We start from the raw sequence: 661 nt of genomic DNA, 5'->3' as shown, positions 1-661 counted from the left end.
TACAAGGTCCCAAGCTCAATCCCTGGTACCACCAAAAAATAAATAAATAAATGTTTAAGATACAAAAAAAGTCTAGATAGACTGTTCACTTCTTGATTCATGTTGGAAAGCCGAAAGCTCATAGATTTGAATCTTATGTCATTTTCCTAAGTGCTATCATTAAATCAACTTATAAAAATACATTGATAATACAATGTCATAAGCACTATTTAGTTGCTTCACAACAATAAGCAGTGTTTGGGACCATACAGACCTTGGGAGAAACTAGACTAGACATATATGTTATGGGCTGGTGTGCTTATACCTTTGTGAGAAAAGAATTGAGCCCTTAATCCCCATATATGTCAGGTGCAAGACACAATAATACAGTGTCTAAAAGTAATGCATTTAACATACAAATATACATGTACAATATTAGTTCCATTGCTGGGACAAAATATCTGATGTACACAACTTTTAAAAAAGAATGTAATATTGTGGGACTGTCCTGCTTCAAGGTTGTATATTGTGAGATTTTTGGACTTATGTGTAAACATAAGAAGTATATAATTCTTTATGCCTATTTTTAAAATATATTCTAATTTTTAAATGTTTTTTTATCATATTCTGTAGGGACTTAAAGTTCAACATATCAATACTTGAGGAAAAATACCTGTTCCAT

Source organism: Octodon degus, unplaced genomic scaffold (genome assembly GCF_000260255.1).
Source record: "Octodon degus isolate 3935 unplaced genomic scaffold, OctDeg1.0 scaffold00022, whole genome shotgun sequence".
NCBI classification, from domain to species: Eukaryota; Metazoa; Chordata; class Mammalia; order Rodentia; family Octodontidae; genus Octodon; species Octodon degus.
The sequence above is the reverse complement of the archived record's forward strand: the minus strand, read 5'-3'. Positions refer to the sequence as shown.